The 11,782-nt window shown below is 33.6% G+C and overlaps 1 protein-coding gene across 1 annotated transcript in view; it reads left to right on the forward strand.

Moving 5' to 3' along the window:
* The window catches only part of GRIA2 (glutamate ionotropic receptor AMPA type subunit 2), a 138,797-nt gene that overhangs the window by 123,003 nt on the left and 4,012 nt on the right, over positions 1-11,782 (forward strand). The window lies entirely within an intron of this gene.

An 11,782-nucleotide genomic window follows, 5' to 3' on the forward strand; every position in this document is an offset into this window, starting at 1 on the left:
TAGCTAATGATATCTATGCCACAGTTTTCTATATATCACCTATTTCTATGCAGATAGAAATATCTACATATATGTCTAGTTTTGTATTTATGAACCTATGTATATATACTTCTAGCTTTCTATATACGAATACACATACATGTTATATCTTTCAAATATTTTGGAGATGAAGTGAGTATAACCATATGTATGTTTATATATGTAGAAAGTTACCAATATAAAAATAGACCCTTTATTGACTTTTCACTCATGCTTAACTATTTAAATAGTTTCTAAAATACTAAATACATGCTGATTGTGAATAAATTAACAATAAACAGCACTGTATGGATATGTTGTGCATCACTCATGGCACAGTTAGTCATATTATTACAAATTTTTCTTCCCTAGTTTTTTGGGGGAGCTTGATTATTGCATAACAATGTGAATAGCTGACAGCTCAGCATGCCCTAGGCTTCTCTAAATGATCCAAGATAAGCTGAAATCATTTCCTCTCTGGTTGGCAGTTTTTCTTTCTCTGATATTTTAATTTTTCTTATTCCGCAAAACATCTGAGGATCATATTCACTTCTTATAGACTTTAAGGCTACGTTTAGCCTAAGCTGCCTGGGGAAAGCCTGAATTCTCTCATTTCAGCGAAATGTAGCTGGTTTAACAGCATAGGAAAGGTCAAAATTTTAGAAGATCTTGCCAATGTTTTCTTTAAAAATTAGTGTTCAGTTTAAAGACCTTGCAGTTCATTTAGTAGTTCCCAAGTTCATGGGAATATAAATAAATGTGTGAGAGACCATACTGAATTGTGTTTTCTGTGATCAAAGTGCTATTGAAAGAGAAAGAAAAGGGTGTGTCTACTTGCTGAATTATGATTATTGTGCAAAGTGGTAGCTTCTCCCAGGGTAAATATGTTATTTTGGTCATTCTGCTCTTTCCATGGCAATGCTCAGCAAATGTCAGTGTGCTCTCCATCTTCTCATTTTATTTAGAGACCAGGCTTGTGATACAAAGAGGAGACGAGAGCTCACATTATCCACTGTATGGATAACGACTCTAATCAGATTACAGGAGACTTTGTATTATTGTCCATATTAAAGAGAAAATCCTCCTTTTCACACTACCATCAGATCATGAGGACAATTATTCTAGCAGAAAAGGTTCAGACATTAGAGGAAATTTGAGATTAGTCTCTCATTTGAAAACTCTTTGATGCTTCAGAGAAGATGAATATGAGTATAAACCTGTACAGGTACTTTAGATGACTTAGTGGTCAATTCATTTATTTTTGTGTTTAAGTAAAAAAATCATCATGCCTGTCTTTATTGGATGTTTTTAACTAGTTGCCATGGTAATAAACACAATCCCTGAGCTCTGTAGAGAAGAGAAATAGAAATGTACAATCACTTAAATATACTGGAATCAAAATCTGAACTAAATATAACTATTGTTGGTAAAGTTTTGAGAATTGTTTAACTAGACATGATATTTGAAGGAAAACAGTACTACAGTAATTTACAGTTTATGTTTCCAGAATTTAATTTTGCTCCATATCATATTGAATTATCAAAAGCAAGTTGCAGGGCCAGCCTGGTGGCATGGTGGTTAAGTTTGCGCACTCTGCTTCGGCAGCCCAGGGTTCACCAGTTTGGATCCCAGGTGCGACCCACACACCGCTCATCAAGCCGTACTGTGACAGCATCCCACATACAAAATAGAGGAAGATTGGCACAGATGGTAGCTCAGGGACAATCTTCCTCAAGTAAAAAGAGGAAGATTGGCAATGGATTTTAGCTCAGGGCCAATCATCCTCACCAAAAAATAAAACCAAGTTGCTAGTAAAGGTGGCTGCTTATTTTCATAGAGAAATGAGATTTTAGAGAGAAAATGCCAATTGAAAAAATCAAGCAGGATCCCAAAAAATGGTATTTAAGATTGATTTAAAGAAACAGAGTCAGAGGGGTGATGTCAGCAAGATGGTGGAATAGGAAGCCCTAGGTGTGCTGCTTCCCACAGAGACACTGACTCAACAACAACAAGATGATCAATTCTTTTAGTGAGAAATCCAGAAACCAGTTAATAACCTCTTACATACTAAGTGACTGTGAAACCAGCGACATGAAACCCTGTAGGAAAATTCATGGCACTCACTCACCTTAGACCCTCCTCTGACACAGCACACTGCAATTGGGAGGAAACACGCATTTCTTAACTTCTTCCTGAGGAAAGAAAGACAAGACTGGATTGTATGTCCACATTCAGACTTTTCAGAGGAACTGGTTTCTATTTTGCCTGAATCTAAGCACTGACGAAAAGGGCACCAGGTTTGGGAACGCTAAGAACAAAGGCAAAGTTTTGGACTAGCACACACTCACTCACCATAGACCCTCCCCTCCAGCTCAGTGCAGAAAAGTTGGAGAAACCTTTCAACTCCTAGCTTCCCTCTGGGGAGGGAAAACTTGGAGTGTGGGTTCAATGCTTTGGCTTTTTGGCAGGCTGCCTGAGGAACTGGTTTCTGTCTCACCTCTCTCAGAGCACTGATGGGATCCAACATATGCTAGATGCCTGGGAGTTGCTGAGAACAAAAGAGAGCTGGACAGCTTGCTACTGCTCCAAAGGACCTGTGGTACACAGACAAAGTCCAATACAGTTTGGGGAAACTCCCTTGGTGGAGGGAAGAGAAGAGTGGAGCATGCTTTCAATGTTCCAGGTTTTGGTGGGCTTCCCAAGGGACTGGTCTCTATCTTGCCTGACTTGGGGTGCTGATGGGACCCAGCATACTCTTCAAACTTGGGGGCTACTGGGAACAAGAGAGCTGAGTGGCTTATGCCAGGTCCAGAGAACCTGCAGTACTGGAGACAAACACCAAAGGGAGCAAGAGATTATAAGCTCCTGAAAAAAAATCCTGGCAAATCCATCCAATTGGGAATTTATACACACAAAAAAAATACGCCAAAGAAGACACATTCACAGAAAAGGTTTGAGAGGCCTTCAGAGTGTTTAACTGAGCTGATTGGTGAAGGTCTTTCCCTATTTGAAGCCAGTCCATAAAGACTAGGAAAGATGGCTGTTTTTAAAAATGCAGAGATCCCAACACAAATTTACAAACCATATGAAAAAACAGAAAAATCAAAGGAAAAACAATCTCCAGAAAGCAACACTTAAAAAAAAAAAAATGGAGCTACATGAATTACCTGACAAAGAATTCCAAATAACTGTCACAAAGATGCTCAAGGAACTCAGGCAAATGATGCATGAACAAACCAAGAATATCAAGAAAGAAATAGAAAATATAAAAAAGAACCAAACAAATTTTGGAAATGAAGAATACAATGATTGAATTGAAAAGTTCACTAGAGGGATTCACCATCAGACTCTATTAAGCAGAAGGAAGAATCAGAAAACTTAAGTCAAATCATTTGAAATTATCCAAATAGAGGAGCAAAAAAAAAAAAAAATGAGAACGAGTGAAGACACCCTAAAGGACCCGTGAGATACCATCAAGAGGACCAGTATACACATTATGGGAGTCCCAGAAGGAGAAGAGAGAGAGAAAGTGGCAGAAAGTTTATTTAAAGAAATAATAGCCAAAAACTTCCCAAATCTTGGGGCAGAAATGGACATCCAGGTTCATGAAACATAAAGAATCCTAAATAGGAGGAACCCAAAGAAGTGTACACTGAGAAATATTATAATCAAATTCTCAATATCAAAAACGAAGAGAATTTTCAAAACTGCAAGAGAAATGTGGTTTGTCACATACATGTGAGCACCCATAAGACTACTAGAGGTATGCCCATAATTGCATACCTCTTTTGATTGCTTAAAAAAAATCCACACTTAAATGCCCTATTCCTATAGATGTGTTGTTGAGGTTGGATAAAGAAGCTCAAATGTTTTAGAAGCAAACTCTCACATTGCAGATAAGTTCCTTTTGCTATCTGGTGATCTCTGATGGCATCAGCATTCTCATCTTTAAACATAGGGCTTGGGTTACCTCTCAAATTCTGTTCATTTTGGGAATATTATGACATTTATGAGGAATTAACCATCCAAACTATTCTTGAATATGCTTTCCGAATGTTAACTTGCCACTCTTCTTAACATTCAATTCTATTTTATTACAGTTTTTCTTTTTATAGTTTTCAGAAAGTTCTTTGAAACTAAAGCTTTCCTCTTAAGTATTTTCATTCATTGGTCCTAATTCTGACTTTAGTAATTGCTTTGTTTTTCATATGACAAATGCATCAAATACCTAAAAATAACTATCATCTCTTCCTTAAATTGTCTCAACACCTAGCCTAAGAATTCTGAATCATCTCAACCATTATTTATTAAATTATGTTTTCAAACCCTTCATCCTGATCTATATGTGTTTTAAATGTAGGTTTTATAGTGTAATTCTTCAAGTGTGGTGTCTAGATATGGGGTATGACTTGGTCTAACTCTAGAGGATCTTAACCAGTATCTGAAAATTTGGATTTCAGTCCAATTTCAACTTGGACACTTGTGTTCTTCAGGCAACACAGTGTCTACATTAAGAAAAATAAAGAAAGAAAAAAAATGACTTTAACTAGAGAATGTACTCTCCAGCCACTACAGTCTCATCATTTTGTTAGCCCATTCCTGTTTGTTTCACTCATATTTCCTGCTTGACCCTTAAGGTATTTGAAATTACAACTTTGTTATCTAGACTCTGTAATTCCATTTAAAACCTTCAATTTTGTTAGCTTTGGTAGTAACTGCATCACATTAATAGCTTGCCCTAAAGTTGTTGTTTACTGAAAACCCAGGGAGGTTTAATATGAATTGTGGTAAACCTCATGTCTTTCATTCTGTGAATATGAAGTTGATTGAAGCCATATGCCAGGTTTTGCATTCATCCCTGTTAAATTTCACCTTGGTTTTTGGCTTATTTGTCTCAGCTCATAAAATTGAAATATTGGTTCTATTATCTATCATAAAAATATCTGTGACTTTGAAGCATTTGCCAGTTATATCTTCATCTAAATTGACCAAAATACTGAACACAATGGGGCTATGTACGGAATTAGTGGTATAACAAAACTTTCCCTTTAAGTCAGCATTGGCATGTTAATAAATAATAACCAATACTCTTTGGATGTGATTGATATTTTAAACATAAGCCCACCTAATTCTGGTAACCCTAATTCTCCATCTAATCCACAAGGATAATATGAGATATTTTGTCAAATACGTTGATGATACTCAAGACATTCTTTGTTCACGATAGACCTTGAATGAGTCAAATGAGTAACTCTATTAAAACATAAAAGATATGATCATAGGGGGTTATTTGCTCCTCCTCTCACGTTATCACATCACGTTGATGCATATGTGTGCACATGTAGTCAATACATAAGATATAGTTAGTAGGACATTCATTGTTGATATCCTTTACCATTCGTAAGGGAATGAAAGCATATGGAAATGACAATTACATTTTAAACTTTAAAGATATTGTTTTCCAAGCAGAAAATTATCAGAAGGATATGATTCTATTAATAATAAGTACATTAACCTCTATTTTTCACATTTGAAAGTAATTTTCAAATGCCAAAGAGAGCTCTGAGATGTAACTTAGCCTTACTTTCGGTTGATTCAAATGCTGCAAGAAATCTATGTAAGCCTCAGTTTACTAATCAACAACATACACAAATATTTAACTGAATTTCTCTAAATTTTATAATATTGTCAAGTGGCTTTTTCTTTCAATAGAAAATTGTTTATCTAAATGCTATGCTTGTGTATTTTTGTGGTTTAGTGTGTATATACATGTATTGAAGATTTGGGTATCCAGATCTTATTCCTGATTCTTCTAGAGGCTAACAAACTATGCTAGCTTAGGCAAGTATGAAATCTTTCTGACTTTTGCTCCTAAAACAAATGGCTTGGAATATACTAAGTGATTTTTAGGTCCATTCTAGTGCTAACCTAGTGCTAATTTGAAAACTGTTAGCTGTTAAGCTGTTAAAATCTTTCATGAATACCATTTCAATCTTTAAGAAGCTGAGAAATCGCACCAGTTTACTGCTAGAAACACAGTTTAATGTGAGCCTTGTTAATATTATTGGAGAATTGGTTTTATTTAAAATGATAGATTAATCATATAGAAAAATCCTCATGAAAACAAACAAATCAAACCACATTTCTGTAAAATACTTTAAAAACTGTAATCCTTTATAAATTAGCTATATTACATTTTAATAAAAAAGGAGAAAAACATATTGTGAGATTTCATATAAAATGTTTTTAATTACCTCATACATCTGATTTTAATGATTCCAAAAATATTTTCCACTGACTTGATTCATGACTTCATGGAATCAACAATTTGAATATTTTTTTTTACTTTAAATCCAAAGAATTATGGTATTAAACATCAAATCTGAATAAAGCTAAGGAATGATCAGAGGAATGTCTAAGAAAATATTTTTATTGACTTCATTAAAATATTTACTATTAATTTTTTACATGAAGTAAATGTACTTTTTGATTGTGTAAAAGAAAATCATTATATGAGCAAAAACTCATGTTTTCTAGCCATATGCTAGGTAAGAAGTGTTAAATTGATGGAATTAAGCTCTCTGAAAATCCTTATTGGTACACCACAACTTCCTAATTTTCCCTTCTGTTCATTTGCACTGTGGAAGTCTTTTTTCCATCAGGGAAAATAATGAGCTTCTTTTTAAACTTAAAGAAAAACTTTAAAGTAAATAGTCTTTTACCTTTTTCGTATGATGAGATAAACTTTTATTTACGAAAGTGATTTAAAAAGACTCAGAAGAGGTCTAGGGATTTTATCAGACATAATTGCACTTGAAATACTAAACACCTTTTGAGTTTTCTTACTTTTCTTATTATTTCTTCCATTTTTGTGATACTATTGTTGGCAAATGAAGAGAAAAACTAGTTTCAAATTAGAAATAAGAACCAAGTTTCAAAGCCCTTTTGTGTGTTTTCATTATTGTATTGTTTTTATCTGTGTTTTAGAGCTCATTCTCAGCTCATACCCTTAAAAATGAATTTGTGTATTGGAATGTAAATGTAATTTTTCTTGATATATATGCTTTGTGACTACCACATACCAAAGCCTGTCATAAGTGTAGCAATTAAAGCCCCTGCAATGGGAACAAGATAGACCTATCTTTTAGGTATTTTGCTCCCTTGTAAGTAACCTAATTCAAAAACTTTTCAAGTATGTTGAAAAGATAATTAATGATCTATTTCAAAATTCTCATTAACGAAAGTGATTTTTATTGGGAGAATCCCATTAAAACTAAAACACTTCCAGTATTGGACAAAGCATGGAAGTAGATTTGGCTCTTCCATTTACCAACAGAATTCTATTCTTATCCTCAGGGATTTATTCTCCCAGTGTCAGAGGAATAGTTATCCCTGTTTCTGTAAAGCTAACACTTCCATTTGGGTCTTTGACGTCTCTTTCAATTATCAAAGATGTTGCTCTAAAACTTATACCTTAATAATGTCTTTAGTCTTTCTATTGCCGCAGGCTCCTTCTTCCTAGCTTTCAATCTAGGCTCAGATTTGCCTTAAGTTTGAAAAGTCCTTCTAACAGTGCTCTCCTTTATCTCTATTTCTCTTCTTCCTTTCCTTTAACTGATAAATTTATAAATTTGTTTCCTAGCCTAGAGTCTACTTTTTTCCATTCTGGCCACTTTCTCCTTCATTCTTTGAAATCCAATCTCCCTTATAACTGTGAAAATTGCCTTCCTAAAAGGGTCACTTAATGCCCTTCTAGCCAAATGGAAATGTCTTGTACGTATTTTCCTGCTTTGTAAGAACTGTGCTGCATTTAATACTGTTGTGCAAATTCCTCTGATACTTCTTTCTCCCTTGGTTCCTGAAACCCCAATGCTTTCTTATACATTCTATTTCTCTAACCACTCTGTTCTTTCCTTCACTGACTTCTTAACTTCTGTCCAGACTGTGTACTAAAGCTACATGCTTTTCTCCTACTACAACCTGTTTTGTAATCATTTTGCAAAAATAATTTTACAGTTTTTTACATTTAAACACCACTGACGTTTAATATACATAGCTATGCAAACTATTGAAGATGAGGCTTTAAAAGTCAATATTATTTTAACTTCTTTCAAAGAGATGTTGAAGACTTCTAATGATGCACAATACAGAAAGCGACAAGGAACACAATTTAAAATATCGATTCCTTTGATTAATTTCAACTGTATGTTGTTTATGTTGGAAATTGCATCTAAATAGAAAATGGACAACAGATACACTCACTTGGGGAGAGAACCCTACTATTAAAAATTAAAATTCCAATGTATAGTAGCAAATTTTTAAAATTCTGATCTCGAGTAAGTGACTGTAACTCAGAAACACACAAGCTTTTCTGGAGGGATTGCAGATTTGTGAACAGCAAAGAATAATAGAACAAGACCTATGGAAAATTCTTTTTCATCTGCCAACTCTAGTGGTTTCCAGGGACAGTTTGAATTCCTGCTGACATCCATAATGAAGCAATGGGGCATGCTATGAGTTCCACAGAAAGGCTAAAGAATCAGGACAAAGGGTGAAATCCTGAAGGAAAACTATCGTTTGTCTTTAATAGCTTTTTTATAGAATTTCAATCAAATGGACTAGAAAATATAGGTTATTTATTCACACTGTGACACTCTAATCTTTACATTTAGGAGGCTTTAGCTCAAGTTCTACTCACAAATAAAGTTATCTTCTTATTAATTGTTATAACTACCTCAGACATTGTAGAAAAAAGGAGAGGTTTTCATGAAAGTGTCTCTATTCATGTTTGAAGTAGAAGTGAGATCTAGAGTTTGTCACAATGGGGAGCAGAGTTCTAAAAACTCTGTAAATGCACTCCTGGTGTAAAGTCATGTCAGGCATTTGGAAATTTCTATTCAGATCTTTTGGACCTCATTTGTATTTGGAAATCAGTTAGAACCCCCATTCTAGCAAAAAATGTTCCACTGATGTTGTGAGAAGGTATTTTGATATTTTTTTTAGAAGGTAGTGGGTAAACACGATTTTTTTTGACAGTGGACTGTATAAGAATTAATAGACTAAATGGTGAAGAATGTCTGCATTGCAGCCCCTGTATTTCCTACTAATTCTTGAATAAGCGTGTATGTTTCATAAGAATTATAATTATTTCCTTTAAAAAGTCATTATTTTCTTAAAGGGGAAAATACTTATTTGGCTGGTATAAAAATTAATGCCTGTATTACTGTATATGAAGAAGAAATAAAGCTAAATTAAAATGACTATTGCCTTCTTTCACAGAAAAGGAAGCCATCTTTTTCTTAGATACAATTATATCAGTCGTGTTTAGTTTATATGAAACTTTCGCCAACAATGCTAGGCAATGGACATATTTTCTCTTTAAGTAGATATTACAATTTTACACAGTTATTTTCTGTGAAAATATTCATTAACTTTGTTAAAAAAGTAAACAGTAAACTAACAAGTGAGAGACGAATGAACTCACTGGGGCAAAATTGATATCTTTCGGAAATTCTAACATATGAAAGAAATTACTTTCAGCTTTATGTAGTATCATCAATGTGTGTTTTAAGATCTTGGATAATTTATAGATTTCATTAATCCACAATTACATCATAAAATCCTGCTCAGTTAATAAAAAGCCATGTTGTAATACACGTGAAGCCCGATCGTAAAGAGTGACTGATTTCACTTTATAGGACTTGTATGTCTAGATTAACATATGAGAACTTATATATCTTCCAAATGATTCAGAATCACAAAGACAGATATTGAATAGGTCGGTTAAAACACTACAGCTGTGTACATTTTTTTTCTAGATTGCATTTTAAAATCCTTTATCCCTTGGAAAAAATTATTCTATTTATACATTGAGAAATATCTTTAAACCAACTGGGAAATGAGTGAAACAGGAATAGTGAAGTTTCTCTTCACTTAATGAATATAACCTTTGACATGACTCAAGTAATTTAAATGTCCCCTCAAAAATTTAGTCTTTAAAGAGAAGTCATCTTGATTTTAATCTGTGTTTTTCCTTTTACTTTGTTGCTAATTTTTGGATCTTCTCAAAGGGCGTCCATATTTATGAAGAATTCTATGTAGTATTTTAATGCCCCCAAATTTATATTTCAAAGTTGGAATAATTGACATGTTTAATGGATGATTTGATAAAAATTATTGTGTAATTTTATCTTGAACTCTTATTTACCAGGTTATGATTTTGTTGCAAAACATTTTGATACCATCTGTTTTTGTAGGAATTCACATTACAAAAAAGATGTGGAAGTTTAATAAGATTGCATGATATATAATCAAATTCAAATATTGTAGCATCTTTCAATTTGGTAGAGAATGTAAGGGCAGAATATGGAGAAAAAACAGTATAAAAGTCTACAATAGGCAAAGATGCAGAGAAAGCAAAAATGTCCTAACCAATTGTCCGAATATTCAATTTGCATATATTAATTATGAACTATTTACATGCAAGAAACTGTGCAAGACACTATGAGGGTCATGAAGATAAAATTTCCCTCATTGGGGTCCCGGTGGAGCTCTCACTCTCATAGATGTGCTTTTTATGAGAGAAGAAGCCTAACTCACTAAGTAATGAAGTTTCAATCTGTTATCTCAAGAAGGGGCATATTTTAGAAATGGAAATAGGTTTAAGAGTGGTTTAGATAAATTATTAGATGATAGAAATGTTATTAATAAGCAAAGAACTTTTATAAATTTAGGTGAAAGTATCTTTTTGGGAGGCCATCTGTGTCTTCTCACAGCATAGACCACTGGGCTGACATGGTCCATGGGCTGTCTCAATATCGCAGTTCCTATTCAGATAGAGACAACGAAGACATGTGATGGATGTCTGAGCACCTCTCTCTGTTACGTGTATTATAAACTTCAGTGATACAAGCCTGCTTGCTACTTTATTTACACTGGACCTTGGATTTTCACCAAAATAGAATGTTTTTTATGTATATGTAAAGCTGTCCTAATTCCTAAACCCTAGGGCAGCATTCTAAACAAATTTGGACTTACGTTATATCTGCTTATAATGAATCAATTTATCTTTGCTTTCTCTAAGATAAAGGTTATATTTTTACAATTCCTTAGACTAAAGAGCAAACAAACAAAAAGTCCCCAAACCTCATGAATCTTAAAAGCAAGTTTTCAGTTTCAAGGTTCCATTTCAAACCTCCTCTATTAGAATAATAAAAGGAGTTATTCAGAGGCACCTTCCCAAGAGAGATTCAAGTCAGTTGAGAAAATTGAAAATAGAAAAATAAGCAGACATTCAAATGCTATGACTTTCCAACTCTATGCTCAGCTTTCTTTTTCACTCTGAATAAAATATGAAATGACTCTTTTGATGTCTATCTTTGCTCTTGAGTCAATTTTTATGACAAACATCCTCTGTTATACTACTGCAATTAGTCCTTCTTTCTTTTATATCTGTCATTCATAAGAATGTGATTTTTTTCAAGTATGTATTCTAATAAACAGTATATTACAATTTAAATATTAAAAATGAAAATTTTCTGTTTAATTAAAAGAAAATGTCAATGCCCAAAGTATATTTCTTTGAAAAATCAATGTTATTCTAGAAGCATTTGAGTCATTATCTAATAGAGGCTTCCAGCATTATTTTGTTTATTCCTTAGATAATGGTCATTACATTAGGATCTTACCACTTATATACTCAACTAATTAACATTATACAGACTCCTGTTCTGCCAATAATTAAGAATAGACCCTTTAGGATTTT

Source organism: Equus quagga, chromosome 3 (genome assembly GCF_021613505.1).
Source record: "Equus quagga isolate Etosha38 chromosome 3, UCLA_HA_Equagga_1.0, whole genome shotgun sequence".
NCBI classification, from domain to species: Eukaryota; Metazoa; Chordata; class Mammalia; order Perissodactyla; family Equidae; genus Equus; species Equus quagga.